This window comes from Hibiscus syriacus, unplaced genomic scaffold (genome assembly GCF_006381635.1).
Source record: "Hibiscus syriacus cultivar Baekdansim isolate YM2019G1 unplaced genomic scaffold, ASM638163v2 tig00113124_pilon, whole genome shotgun sequence".
In the NCBI taxonomy this organism is placed as follows: Eukaryota; Viridiplantae; Streptophyta; class Magnoliopsida; order Malvales; family Malvaceae; genus Hibiscus; species Hibiscus syriacus.
In genome coordinates, this window is record NW_024063444.1 from 1,031,901 (window position 1) to 1,046,551 (window position 14,651).

The 14,651-nt window shown below is 34.4% G+C and overlaps 1 pseudogene; it reads left to right on the top strand.

Annotated features, from left to right (window-relative positions):
- The first annotated feature begins 1,222 nt into the window (after window positions 1–1,222).
- On the top strand, window positions 1,223–14,414 carry LOC120185645 (annotated as a pseudogene).
- The last annotated feature ends 237 nt before the right edge of the window (window positions 14,415–14,651 follow it).

Genomic DNA, 14,651 nt, shown 5'->3' on the forward strand with positions numbered 1-14,651 from the left:
AACTACAGAGTGATGTTTTGTTGAGTTCCCCAATTATTAAAAGTTATGAAATGACCCTTAACTACATATCATTGCTTTGTTGAGTTCATTGACTACCAAAAGTTACAAGATACCATTCAACTATTTATATATTCCAGACTTATCATTTTTTATTAAAAATTGATGTCAGTCTAAGCTGATCGTTGATATGTTGACTATGATATGACAAAATATAATCCAAAACCTTAAATAACTATCATTTTTCAGTCAACGAATTAACGTTTAACTAAGACTATCATCAATTTTTTAATGAAAAATGAAGAGTTTGGAATACATGAATAATCGGGTGATCATTTTATAACTTTTAATAGTCAAATATCTAATAAAGCAACACCTATAGGCGAACAACCATTTACATAATTTACCAAAAAAGTATATACTTATACTACATAATAATTAATACATTTACATACTACATTCTGCATACTATTATATTAGTTTAAAATTATAACATAATGTACACTATCATTAATCATGCTACAAAGTTAAGCATATAATAATAATCTAATATAACACCAAAATTTCAAAGACAAATCTTTAATGTAACCAAAAAAGCAAAAAAGACAAATCTTTAATAAAAATAAAATAACCACTGCACTTCTATATTTCTTAATATATATATATATATATATATTATTTAATAACATTAGTTAACCATTTGTCAAAATCTATAATCGTAAACGTTAATTATAATTTTTAACATTGTGATTAATTGAAATTGTTTAATCTTAATGATTTGATTAATTAATCCATAAATTATAACGATTATACCAATTAACTGTTATAAGTTAATCTAAAATTTCTTAACCACTATTATGTACTACAATTAATCACCTTGTTTATTTTCATCTTTCCCTACTTTTAATCATAGTTGTTTATGATTTTTAATATTATATTAATAATAATTATGAACGTAAAATGATATAAAAGATTTTATTATTATTAATTTAATAATTAATAATAAAAATAAATAAAAATAAATATTTAAATACAAAAAATATATAATTTATTTTCATAAAATAAAATATAAAGAGTAGATTTTAAACCTTTAATTTATTTCACCATTAGATTATTTGTGAAACTTGGGCTAAGTCTTTTGAGAAAAGCCCAAAGATCTAATTAAACGAATTCAGGAATAGACAAATCCTCGTTACCAAACGTAACTTTCTCTCTTCATCAATCCCGCGCTTATTCGAAGCCAAAAGCAAACTATACGTCAAAACTGAACTCCCAAACCTTACGATTTTTCAGAGTCCAATACGCAGCGAGCAGTAGCTTCAAATGTCGGATCCAATCATCCTATCCGACGGAGATGACCCAAACACCCCACGCCCTTGCATCTCCAAGAAGCCCAGAACCGAACCGGACCATCAATTACAACCGGTTTTGATTCTCGACGATGACCCTACCCCGCAAAAACCGTCTTTGGGCTCCGCTTTCTCCGGATCTACTCCTTCTTTTGTGGCCGAGACTCCGATGTCAGAGCCTTCGGTCGTCAGGTGCTCCAATGCTGTCCCTTCAATCGGGGCTTCGGATCCTCAATTTGGAAATTCCAAGCTCTCTGGTTTGTGCCTTTCCCTTTTACATGCTCACATTTTTTAGTTGAACTTTGGTTTAGTTTTAGGGTTGCAATTTGGAATTTTATTCAATTTTGTTTTAATTTGAATGACAATTGGTTCAATTTTGGTAAATATGGTTTATGTTGAGCGATACTCTGACAACAAATTCAAAAGCAAATGGTAAAATTGAAAACTGTGTAAGATGAAATTTGGAAATAGAGCTCAAATTTAATCATATATGCTCGTTTATTTTTCATCTTTCCTGTGGAAGCAAAAAAGAAACCAGCGGAGCTAAAACTAGGTAAAACCGAAGCTTTTACTAAATCATGAAAAGTGTATTTTTTCCCTAGTTATTGCAGTTAAAACTTAGGAAGTTCAATTCTATTAGCAGTTTGGATAAATTTATTTTGGATTTGATGCTTTTATGTTTGTCTTTGAGTTTTTGTTTTCCAATTGCCTTTTCTGCTAGAGTCGGAGTTATTCATATTTGACTCACCCCCCTGATTTTGTTCAGAGTTGTCTGTTGGTTAAAAGGAAACTCTAATGGGTTTCCATCATTCTTCCTTTTGCATAATGCTTACCTTTGTTTCCTTACCTAACAGGAATAAGCAGATTGATATGTTTGGAATCTGATAATGATTCTAATACCGGTTCTAAAAGGAACAATGATCAGGAGAATGGATCAAAGAGCTCCGACATTGATGAGTCCGAAGAGTTAGAATGGCATTCTAGATTTTTTGATTATGAATCTCATATAGGTTTGTTACTGTTGTCTCTGCTATTGATTTATATATGATTTTCTGGTTCTTGAAACCTTGTTACGATTTTGAAAATTCCCAAAGGAATCATATCCAGTAGTTTGAAATCTGTTTTTTTAGTTGTTGCATATTAATGGAAGTTAAAGAATTATGTTTATCAGGGAATTCTAATCTGATCCATATGTGCGAGGAGGACAATTCTTCTCAGCTGTTGTATGATCAGGATGATGGTGTTCCGTTAATACTCGAGGTATGATTAGATAATGATGCATTACTGAGCTTCTGAGATAGCCAAATAACTCGCTGTCTTTTCTTCCCAAATTTCAAGGATTAAGTAAAAGGAATGTGGAAATTAGGTTAAACATGTATTTGAAGTGCTAAGAAAATGTATTGATAGATGTTTCAAAAAATTAATAAAATTGAACATATAGCATCATTTAAAATATCACACGAGAAATATGCTTAGACAATTATGACATCTTAAGCATCAGGTAAATATCATGTTCTTATTGTCTTGGACGATAGGGATCTAATTTTTTTCTTAGTTGATCAATTGGACGTTATACCAAAACCTCTGACTCATTTATGTAAATTTGGTTGGAATTTTGAGTCAACAACACTTATCGTTATTCCCCTTTTAGTTCAGATTTTTGGAGTGGTGACTGACATGATGTAGTGAGCCTGCTAGAAACTTGGAACATTGACATAAAAAGTTTGTTGTGGAGGGTAGTAGAGTTTAATGTTGAGGTAGGGTGTTTCTCATGCTAGAATACTGAGAAAGCTGGTTTTCTGCACAAAGTTCCTTATTTCAAGTATAATTCAGGTGGAAAGATTTTAGAAATAATTTGACAAAAAGAAAATGAAACCATTTGTTTTTATTTGTGTGTGGCATGGTTAAATTTTTATCATCTTTCTTATTTCATTTCTCTATTTCTTCTCAGTTGCATAATTGATGTTTTTCTACTTGTTTGACAATTATAAATGTCATGGGAACAAGCACTGGAACTGTGCCATTGATGAATTTGAGAGGTGGAGTATTTTGAGGTTCAGAGTATAATTTTGGAGAACTTACTTGATCCTCTTCTTGAACTCTGAGATTAAAGGAAATAGTAGACAATTAGAAGATTTTGAACATCCACTTGCTTGGGAAAAGTTGAAGACTCTAAGGACCATATGCATTTTATTTTACTTCTGGTCATTTTTGAGTTTGCAGGTACTTTTAGCTTCAGGTCCTACATTATGTGTGATAAATCAGAGTAATTCTCTATTATTCGATACAATAATCAATAGGATTTGTTACATATTTTTATACAAGCTTTATCTCTATCTTAGGAAACTTTAAGTTAGGAAAAAGAAACTAATCTAGGGAAAGATATAATCCCTTAAAGTAAGGGATTGTAACTACAAGAAATATTCACAGAATCCTATTAAAAGCATTCCTAATTTAATCTATTTCCTGACACGTATACTCCTACACTTTCCCTCAAGTTGGAGAATATACATTGTATAATCCCAGCTTGGATACAAAATTGTCAAATACATCTTTTTATAAGGCCTTTGTAAACATGTCTGCTAACTGTCCTTCTAAAAGGATGTAACTATCCCTTTGTTTACTTTCTATGAAATGAAGTGCCTATCAATTTCAACATGTTTTGTTATATCATGTTGAACTGGATTTTTGGCGATCTGAATTGCAGATTGATTGTCACAAAGAACTTCAAAACAATCTTCTTGTTCAGAGTATAATTCTTTTAGAAGCTTAAGTATCCAGATTCTTTCACACGTTCCCAATGTTAAGGCTCTAAATTCTGCCTCAGCACTACTTCTCGAAACAACTGATTGTTTCTTACTTCTCCAATTAACAAGGTTTCCTCACGCAAATGTGCAATAGCCACTAGTAGATCTCCTTTATGTTAAGTCCCCTGCCCTGCTAAAGTCTGTAAAGACTTTCACAGATCTGTCTTGTGACTTTTTGAACATTAAATCATGTCCAGGAGTTTTCTTCAAGTACTTCAGGGTCCTGTTAGCTGCTGCCATGAGTTCTTCATTAGGATTAGCCATGTGTTGACTAATTACATTTACTAAAAAAGCAATATCCGGCCTGGTTAATGACAAGTAGATTAGCTTTCCCACTAATCTTTGAAATCTATCTTTATCTGTTAAGGAGCTTGTTGTCTCCTTGTTGAATTTCAGGCTGGCTTCCATTGGTGTATCTTCTGGCTTACACCTTAAAAAAACTGCTTCATTGAGTAAGTCAAGAACATACTTTCTTTGGTTGATCACGATCCCCTCTTTAGATCTTGCAACCTCCATACCTAGGAAGTATCTCAACTTTCCTAAGTCCTTAGTTTCAAATTCCTTGTTTAGGAGTGTTTTTAAATTGCTAATTTCTTCATCATCATCTCCAGTTAGGATTATGTCATCCGCATACATAATTAGGATAGCTCTTTTGTTCCTGGAATTTTTCTTGATGAAGAGTGAATGATCGGCAAGGGACTGCCTGTAGCCACTTCTTAGGATCACTTTGGTGAACCTTTCAAACCAGGCCCTAGGGGACTGTTTTAGCCCATATAGTGACCTATTAAGCTTGCACACTTTCTGATTTCCTTCAATAGACTCCAAACCAGGTGTTACCTTCATATAGACCTCCTTCTCGAGTTTGCCATTGAGAAAGGCATTTTTAACACCAAGTTGATGTAGTTTCCAATCATGGTTGACAGCAAGACTTAGAAGTACCCGAACTGTATATCCTTTAGCCACTGGAGCAAAAGTCTCTGTAAAATCTACCCCATAGGTTTGTGTATATCCTTTAGCCACTAGTCTTGCTTTGTATCTCTGTGCACTGCCATTAGAATTATATTTCACAGATCCATTTACAACCAACAGGTTTTTTACCTTGTGGAAGGTTTGTTATAGTCCATGTAGCATTATTCTTGAGTGCACTGATTTCCTCTTTAACAACCCTTCTCCATTTAGAATCATTCATTGAAGCTAGCTGTAAAAGCTTGGAAATAAGGCAATAAAGAGCTGTAACCAGCAAATCTTTGAATAGGGTGTTTAGTGCATTGCCTTACTCCCTTTCTAATGGCAATAGGAAAAACATCAAGATTAAGAGAAGTGGACTTACTGTACTCATTTCCTTTTTCTTCTACATTGTTAGCTGGATCTAAATCCAACTCTCTGCAAGTGTTAGATTGCAGAATAGCCTCAGGTATAGTTTTCTTTTTTCTTGTGTAAACTTGAAGCTGTTTAGGAGGTGTAGTTTTGGAAGTATCAGGATGATTATTAGGAGTAGGTGTAGAAGAATCTAAAGGTATAGAAGGAAAGGTAGTAGGTGTAGGTAACAAAGGTGGATTTGAAGGTGACAGATCTGAAGGTATTGAAAAATTAGGAGAGGTTACCTGATGTTGATGATAACGTTGAAAATCATTCCATGTTTCCCCCTGAATTTCAGCTTTAGGAAAATAGGGGTCCTTCTAAAAAAAATGTGAAATCCATAGTGACATAAAATCGTTTACAAGGTGGATGATAGCATTTATAACCCTTCTTTAGTGAAGAATACCCTACCAAAATGCATTTTAGGGATTTAGGATCGAACTTGGACCTATTAGGAGTTGAATTATGGATAAAAATAGTGCAGTCAAAGACTTTAAGAGGTAAAATAGAAGAAATAGGCTTGAAGTGGGGGTAACTCCCCAAGAAAATGAATTGAGGAGTATGGAAATTCAAAACCTTACTAGGCATACGATTAATCAAATACGTGGCAGTTAAAAAGGCCTCTCCCCACAAGGCCTTGTGGGAAAGGGAACCATCTGCTATTTTAATAGCCCTACCAAATGTAGCTGAAAAAGTTTTAAACAATGTCTAGTTGCCAGTCATGTGATCTGAAGCCCCGGAGTCAAGGACCTAAGTGGTGGTCAACTGTTGAGAAAGAATTGATGTAGGAAAAGTTTTACCTTCTGGTTCAGCTATGGCTAGTTTACCCGTTCGAGGCCCTGCTAATTGACTAAACATCATCTGAAGATCTGCAATTTGTTCCTTGGTGAAATTAGAAACAGTAGTGGCAGAAGCTGAGGTGGACTGAGTTGCTGTAGAGGACTTGGATTTACAGTCAACTGGTCTACCATGAAGCTTCCAACACTTTTCTTTGGAGTGGCCTGGTTTCTTGCAGTGATCACTCCAAAGCCTTCCCTTCTTATGTGAGCTGGAGGATGCTTGGGTAGGGCAGATTTTTCAACAGAGGGGATTTCAGGAAGCATGACAGATCTTCTGCTAGCTTCCTTCTTGACTATGGAGAACACTTCTCTAATCGATGGAAGAGGAGAAGTTCCAAGGATTCTGCCATGAACTTCATCTAATTCCTTATTAAGTCCATGAAGAAATTGGAAAATTCTCTTCTAAGTGGTGATTTTCTGGAAGAGGGCAGCATCAGTTGGATTCTGCCATTCGGTTAGATCATAAAGATCAAGCTGCTGCCGTAGGGCATTGAGGGTGTGAAAAAATAAAGTGACATACATCCCTTCTTGTTTGAGAGCTGCTGCCTGGCTTTCAATCCCATATAATTCGGAGATCTGTTCTAGAATAAGTTTCTTGAGCAGCATGCCAAATAGCATCCGCAGTTTGATAAAGAAGAAAGTTGCGGCCCACACTAGGAGACATTGAATTAACAAGCCACGTAATTACCTGACTATTCTCTCGCATCCATTTGGCATAACTAGAGGTTCCAACAGTAGGTTTTGCGATGTCCCCAGTGACATATCCCAATCTTTCTCGTCCCGCAAGGAAGATTTTCACGGATTGAGATCATTCGAGATAATTATTACCATTCAATTGATGGCAGGTAATTACCAGATTGGAGGATTCATGAAGGTCATCAGAACCATAATCAAATTCTGGCGAGGAGGTAATCTCAGTAGAAGAAGAGGAGGAGGAAGAAGAAGTATTGGCCATCAATTAGGATTTAGAATGGTCGAAACCTAATCTAATACCATGTGATAAATCAGAGTAATTCTCTGTTATTCCGTACAATAATCAATAGGATTTGTTACATATTTATATACAAGCTATATCTCTATCTTAGGAAACTTTAAAAACTAATTCTAGGGAAAGATATAATCCCTTAAAGTAAGGGATTGTAAGTACAAGAAATATTCATAGACTCCTATTAAAAGCATTCTTAATTTATTCTATTTCCTGACACGTATATTCCTACATTATGTTTTTGCAACTCTTTCCTACTTTTTGCTTCAAATTTATTTTCATTATTGTTGTTTGCAATATAGCCAGTGTGTTATTGTTGCATGCATCTTAGCAAGTTTTTACTCTCCCCCCAAACTCATGCATACTTGCTTATTCACAGACCTAACTTGCATTTCTATTTGAATTCAAGTTTAACAAAAGTTTGGAGAACTTGAGACAAATTTAGGTTATAAATTGTCGGCTACTTTATTGAACATATAGTTCTATGAAATTGACCAGGTAAATGATGATCCGGACAAAGAAAATTTTAGCTTGGAGCAGATGGGTAATGCAATAATGCAGAATCAAGCAATGAAAGCTAATGCCGATAAGAAAATTACCAAACGTGGAGTAACAGTAAAAAATAAGATGACAAAGGAGGAAAGGACTCAAATGTTGGAAGAAAAGAAACTAAAGAAAGAGGCTAGTACTTTTTTAGTTGCAAATCTTTGTTATCTTCTGTATACTTTCTGTTGCTCAAGGAACTGATCAAAACCTAACATGCAGCAAGAGAAGTTGCAAAAAGCAGCATTGAAAGCTGAAGCTGCAGAGTTAAAAAAATTACAGAAAGAGAGGCAGAAATGGGAAAAAGGAAAATTTGCTCTAAAATCTATTGTAGCTGAAATTGATACGAAGGTGGTTGAACTAGGGTCAGTAGGAGGTAAGGGCGTTATTTATGTTCTTAGATTATTCATGCTGATATTTGGCTTATGCATATTCTGAGAAGTTCCCTAGCTTTGTTATGTAGGACATTTACTTTCAAGGTTTGCTGATAAAGGCCTTACATACCGCATAACATCAAATCCAATTGAAAAATCAATTGCATGGACCATGACAGTTCCCGAACATATTTCACAGGTAATAAGTTTGACGAACTTTTGCAAATTATGATATCCATTTTTGTTGCAATTCACTCATATGTGTGCCTTTTATACTCTTCATCCAAATCTCTAGGTAATTTTAGGCTAGCGGCTAGAATTTAGTGAACTGTTAATCCTATGGTCAGATTTTGATTCATATTTTCACTGTTGGGTTAGAGATGATTTTTTATGTTGTCCATAAACAGCTTTTACTGTAATAACCGTCCATGGTCTCAGGGTCACATTGAGCTTTTAAATTAATTCTGCTTATTTTCTTCTCTTTTTCCCGTTTGTTTTCTTGGAAATTTGGTTTGTATTTTTCATTAGCTTAATGCAAAAATAAGTGCCCAAAGTTAACTCTAAGTGTCTAAAGAAACGTTTTCTCCTTTACACTTTTAGGTGCCTAATGTTTCTCCATTACACTTTAAGTGCCTGAGCTGTAACAATTATTAAAAAATCCGTTAAAAATTATTCAATCAATCATTGTTTGACATGTGGCTTAATTTTTAAAAAACAAAATTTATAAATTTTCAAAAAAGGTCAATACCTTTTCCTATTTTCTACAAAACACCCCAAAAATCTTAAAACCCCCAAAATCCCTAACCCATTGTCCGACGAACCTCACTCACCGTCGATTGACCCATTACCGGCCATCGTGAGTGCGAAGCCACCTCACCAATGCCTAGTGTGTGCCATGCCGTTGAAGCATTCCCACTATGGATGGGGATGGGACCCGAACCCGACAGGTTCGATCGGGTCAAGTTTTTTCTTAAAAAAATTGGGTTCAGGTCGGGTCGGGTTTTTTAAAGGTGATGTTCGGGTCGGGTCGGATTCGGGTTTAGGGTGAAAAATACCCGACCCGACCTGGGAAAAAATATAATTTTACCTTATATATTTAGGAATAATTACAATAATACCCCTCTATATATTATTTTTTTCAATTAAATCACAATTTTTATTGAATAAAAATAATATTTTTATTATTTCGGGTCGGGTCGGATCGGGTTCGGATTTTATCTCAAAAAATCGGGTCGGGTCGAGTGGAGGGTATATATTTTTTGGGTCTGGTATTGGATGTAAAATTTTCGGGTCGGCCCATCCCTAATTCCCCATGGCGAAGCAATCTCATTGTATGGGATAATAGAACCGCAGTTGTTGTGGTTCCTTTTGTGTGGGAGTAGATCCTTGACGACATGCGTTCGAGTCAGATAAGGAAGCTTCGGAGACTACGGCTGATAAGGCTTCGGCGACTGGGACAATGACGATGGCTGCCGATAAGGAGTTGATAATTTGAGGGTTAGGAATCTTTGGGGTCTTTTTGATAATTTTGAAACATTTGGGGTTTTTAAAATAATAATAATAATAATTTTAATTTTTTTTAAATAAAAATTTCAAAAAATATAAACGTGACACGCGTCAGATAATGGCGTTTTTAATGACATTTACAGCCCATGCACCTAAAAGTGATGTTGGAAACGTTAGACACCTATTTTCAACGAAAAATTCTTTAGGAACCTAAAGTTAACTTTGGATATACTTTGGGCACTTATTTTTACATTAAGCCTTTTTCATATGGTGGTGTTGACTGTCTAGCACCGTGAGACTTTAGTTTTTTTGTAGCTTATAACCTAACTTGTTAACAATGTTGTTTGGGCTCACCTTTTATAATTTGAGACGTGTTAAGCTTTCATATACTTTGCAGGCCAAACTTTACTGCTAAATGCGTATCAAGAGTTGGTTAGGAACTGCTTCTAAGAATCTAAGGTGCAAAAATAGCTTTTAGGTGATATTCAGCATAGGAAAGATGCATTGCTTTGTGTGTTGCAGATAACTTTTGGCAAAAGTAGTTACTAAACAACCAACTTTCAAAATAATTTTTATTTTTGAAGTTTTGCTTTTTCTACTTTTCAGTTAGTTATTGTTAAATTCTTTGCATGTTAAAAAAAGAGAAGAAAGAGAAAAAAACATAAAGAAAAAAAACTTTACTAATTGTTTATTGACATAGATTATCTGCTTTTCTTTTTGCAGCTTTTTCCTGAAGGACTAGAGATTCAGTATGTATTAATTGTTTTTGAGGCTGCAGAGTTTTGTGATCTAGTAACTAGCGGTACACTTCTGGATCATGTTTCTAGAGTCCGAAGTACATACCCATCTTATACAGTTTGCTATCTGACAAATAGGCTAATGGCATACATTAACAAAAGGTCAGAGTTGCTGAACTTTCCTATATATGGATGTTCGACCCGTCTTGTTTTAAATGGTTTTGTAATTCCTATCTCCTCTATGTTTGACTATGTATTCCTGCCTGTTGTAGTATTTTAAGTTTCTTTTTTTCCTCTGTGATTATTATTAGCAAAGTTGCACCATATCTTTGAAGGAAAATTGTAATTATTTTTGTGTTTGCTTTAAAGATGAGCTAGTTAATGGCTTTTATGATATCGTTTATGTTATCTTGATAGACATTGTTGATAGAGAGAAACAGATTGAAATTCCAGATTGGATACACTGTATAGACCTGAGAAATGTTCATAAACTTTACAAAAAATTACAATTAAATACTCGTATTAATTGTTTTGTTGATTGCTTACTTTATGATGGTGTAATATCTAGATGAAATTCAATATGGATCTTGACAATGTTTTAGGGAAAATGAACACTACAAGAACCCTGCGATTGATAGTGATTGGAGACGTCCGCCAGTTGAGGAGGTGAAACTTCTAACTGCATATGCACTGATTATCTTGTTATTTTAGCTTTCTTATTGTTTTAATTTCTAATTTTTTATCTCATTTTCTGTTTGATTTTTTTTTTGTAGGAGCTGGCAAAGCTGACTGCATATTATGCCAGGATACACTCTAGGCAATGTGCAGATGAATCTCAACTGGCTGAACATGTTGTTGGTTTGACATGCAGTCTAGCCTCGTGCCAATTTAGGTACCACTCTAGATTTTAAAATGAATTTAAAAGTACATAGTTCAAGTTCTGTTGTAGCATAGAGACAATTATTAAGTCTTGTGGTCACATAATGTGGGGTCTTGGCCTCATCCAGTAGGTGGTTTAAAAAGATTTGGATGATCCATTACATATTTTTCTTTAACATGCTTGTTTGACGTAATGTGAATAGATAGTTATTATCTTCCTTCTTCTTAAGTAATTCCTAAAGTCCAATCCTTAATATGTTCTGTTTACCCTGTAACTGAATGCACCATGCTTTGTTTCTACTCAACATTTTCAGTAGCTGCAGTTGTTCCTATCTTTCCATAGGAAACTACGACCGTCGTTGTGAAAATATTTAAAATTTTGGGTTTAAAGTGGAATGTACTATGCCATTCAATCCTCTGAAGTTTATTTAGGCAAACTTATCAATCTTGTAGTGTACTGGCTGCATTTTCAGAGATAATCCCTATACTGTGCCGTCTTATACCATTTCAATATTTGTATTGTTTAAGTTTATAGGCATATACTTATTAAATGCTACGTGTCGTATTGGACATATAATTAGCTTACATCATTTTTGCCCAAAATGCTTATAGTTATTATTCAATGATAGTATGTTTAATCCAACATCTAATAACCTAACTTTATTCCAGCATTTTTATAGGCTTGACATGAGTAATCAACAGTCTGAATAGAATACAAGAACTAGTGCTCTTTTTAGTTTTACGTACATAAGTCATTTGCTCTTTTATATTTGTTCTCATTTTATGAAACTCGAAGACCAATATGAAAATTCTCTAGATTGAACTGCGTTTAGGAGTAGGGCCTGTGACATATAAAATTTAAGACTCATTAAAGGTTAATCTGCATTATCAAGGACGTGGGCCTCACCTGATGAAAATTGAGGACATCAGGCCTGGATGCTTTCCGCTTTCCGTCTAGATTGTTTTATTCTGGTTGCAATACTAAACCGAATGTTACCAAGTACTTACCACCTGCCAGCATTATATTTCTCCATTGGTTGAGAACTGACAAAGCTCCACAAGTGGCTTATTTTACTCCCTACATGGGTGGCATTAATTTGATTGAAATATTGTGCTATTGAGGGAGAAAAAGAGGCCCTTCTTCAGTGTTGCTGAATATGGACATAATTGTATGGTGAATGAAGGTTATCCTGGGTATAACTCTTTAATTTCTACAAAACTTTTGCGATCACTTTTTTTGCTTTTTACCTTATCCAATGATTAAGATTAACATATCATGCATTCGGAATCATGAGAATGTCTGAGACAACGATATTTTACCTTGCTACGCTAGCAATTCTCGAGGCTGGTGCTGTTTGTGGTAAATTTGTGTTCATGCTGAAACTGAAAAAGGAATTCCTCAGGTTTCTTAGATGGTTGAAGTAGTTCTATAGATTAGTTTAACTAGAATTTGGTTACATTTCTCATACCATCTAATTTTTCAGAATCTAGTATGCTCTATTTGCTTGCATTGAGAAAAAGTTCAGTGGCCTCTTTTGTGAAATTGACGAGTCTATAGATAGACATTTTAGTGTTCTGGTCTGTACTGTTCAAATATTACAGTGCCTTGGCCGGGCAAATTCTTTGTATCTACTTATTAGTTTATTTGTTTTTTTTTTGCAGAAAGAAGTTAACGCGACTCTCTGTAAGTGCTAATGGATCCCTTATTCCTAAGGATTCCATTGACAAGAATTTAATAAAGGGGAACTTGTGGTGAGTAAAATCTCAAACACTTGCATGCTAGATTTGTTTCTATTTTGTCCTTGATGTCCATCCTGAAGAAAAGAAAAATTGGTTTTATAAAGTAATACGACTTATTTGCAGCTTTAATGGAGCACATAAACTTTTAGGACTTTGGTTTCTAAGTGTTTATCTTGCTTACATTCCGATGAAGTGATGCCGTAATTGTTCAGAAACAAAATATGAATTAGCCCCCATTTGTTAGTTAGCTGAGGAACATTAGATTAATGTGAACAAAGTGTTTTAAGCAGTATTTGGTACTGGTGGAAAATAAGAAAAAGAAGCATTTCACAATTCACCGTATTTTTTCTGCAATTATTTAATTATTTTTGCGCCTTTCATTTCGTTGCTGATTTAGCTTTTCACATTCAGGTTAAAAGCCTTGCTTGCCATCCCAAAGGTCCAGCCACGATTTGCTCTTGCCATAGGGAAAAAGTATCCCACCATGAAATCACTTTTGCGTGTTTACATGGACCCTACTAAATCAGTAAGTCAAACTGCCCTCCTTATATAGTATATCTTGTCCATTTGATCACACATTATGAGTGGCCAATTTTCCTAATTCAGTTTTAAGCTGGTTTATAATTTTGAAGCTAAAGAGCTTACTGCTTTAAGAGGGTGCAACTGTACCTTGCCGTGGAAAAATTATTTATTAATTGTTATTCTCTGTTACTTTCAAGATTCTCAGTTTTACTTTTGGAAGCATATAAGGCATATGATTTGCAACATGTGAAATGTTTTTGGAGAGAGCTAATATCAAAGGCATGACAATTGTGATAGGAGAGTTCATGCTTTAACTTGCACTGTTTGCTTGGTTGAACCATTTATCCTTGTCTGAAATGTTCAACTGTTGAAGCCCAGTAACCAACTAGGACGGAAGACAAAGTTTTGTTGCCTCTTTCGTCGATCCATTCTCGTCTTTTGGTTTCTTCATACCAAGTGGATTATAACATTTTTTATCTTTCCGATGGAAGAAGTTTAGTAATTTTGTTTATGGTAATAGCAGGTGCATGAAAAGGAATTTCTGCTCAAGGACTTGGTGGTAGAAGGTTTACTAGGAAATGACCGAAGATTAGGTGAAATTTGTTCAAAGAGAGTGTATAGAGTACTCATGGCGCAGAGTGGAACCATCAAAACTGATGACATTGAGGATGGTGCTGATTTCTTCGCACATTAGTGGATAATCAACTTTTCTTTGATTGCGAAACCAGTGCATTATGTTGATAAAATTCAGCATCAACTATATATCAATATTTTATTTTCATTTATAATATTCAAATATTAGGATCCGATTGGTTCTAGAGAATCTTTAAAAATTTTATCACTTAACAGTATTAACGATAATGTCTACGTTAACTTCACTTGTCAATCTAAATAATTTTGTATACGTGGCAAACAAATAAATTATAATGAGATGGAGAAAAATTCTATAAATTATTTATAGGTTAGAAGCTATTAGTGTTTTTTTTCCCTTCTGATTATTAAACTTCAAAAACG